Raw genomic sequence first — 1,227 nt, forward strand, 5'->3', positions numbered from 1 at the left:
GGGGGTGGGTGCCCCAGCCAGAAGGCACCGCTGTGTGCCCTGCTGGCTACTGCCGGCAGCGCCCTGGCCAGCGGCCGCGGGGCTTCACAGCCGCGGAGCCAGCGGGTCAGTATGCCAAGGAATTTTTTAATTTGCTGCAAATTGGGTGGTGTGGCGTGGTGCCGGGCAAAGCTGGGTTGTGTGGCTGTGCGAAGGTGTGAACCACAAAAGCATCAAAATGCTGAAAGGTTTTTGTAGTCCAGCCGGACCCGCAGAGCCGGTGGGATGCTCCCTGCAGAGCCGGGGTGGGACGAGAGCTGCAGGAACGCGGCCGTGAGACTCCTTCAGAACTGCAAAACAGGCGTTAAAAGGGGAACAGCTGAATGCAGACGTTTTACAGCGTCCCACTTTGCAGTGTCAGTTAGCGGGTGTGTATAATGCCCTTGGGAGAGTTTATCTTTACAGCGGTGGGGCTGAGGGCCCTTTCGATGGTGGCTTTGGGGTCTCGGCGAGGAAGAGGAGCACCCCAGGCATGGCCACCGGCCTGGGTCGCCCCTGCCTGCAGTGGCCCCTGCCCGGGGGACCCGTGTCACACTGCTGCGAGTCACTCGGTCCCTGACAGGCTTGTGGTGGGCTGGAGCCCGGGATGGGAGCGGGGCGGTGCGTGAACCCACGCAGGGGACACGGCACGGTCCCCGTGCCCAGCACCCGCCATCGAGGCACCAACAACTAAGCTGCATTTTTGGTATTTCACTGCACAACCCTGGATTTTGTGTCTTAAACTCAATAAAAACGGCCCTGGGGAACGTCAGGAGGTCTCTGCTTTTTGGCTTTTATCTCTCATCAGTACTTGGAATTATTTATGACGGTTGTTGGCGCAATGGGCTGCCTTGCTGTAGCTCCGTGTAGAAAGGATCTACAAAGGTTCTTCCTGACTTCAAAAGAAGCGGTAAAGGAACGAGACAAATCAATAGATGAGCCTTAACTTGTCTCTCTCTGCAGATCCCTTCGCCGGTGGTTGGCAGCCCCATGCCCCAACCTCGACAGGGCTGTGCCTGGTGTGACCCCTTGTGGGTGTCCCTGTGTGTCCCCAAAGGGTCAAGGGCATGCGGGGCACCCAAGGAGCCGGGTCACCCACCCCTTGTACAGGGGGAGAAGGCAAAGGTAACGGGGTGAGGACAGTTACAGAATCACCGAATCCCAGACTGGCAGGGCTGGAAAGGTCCCTCTGGGCTCCCCCATCCCACC

Source organism: Charadrius vociferus, unplaced genomic scaffold (assembly GCF_000708025.1).
Source record: "Charadrius vociferus isolate BGI_N301 unplaced genomic scaffold, ASM70802v2 scaffold38, whole genome shotgun sequence".
In the NCBI taxonomy this organism is placed as follows: domain Eukaryota; kingdom Metazoa; phylum Chordata; class Aves; order Charadriiformes; family Charadriidae; genus Charadrius; species Charadrius vociferus.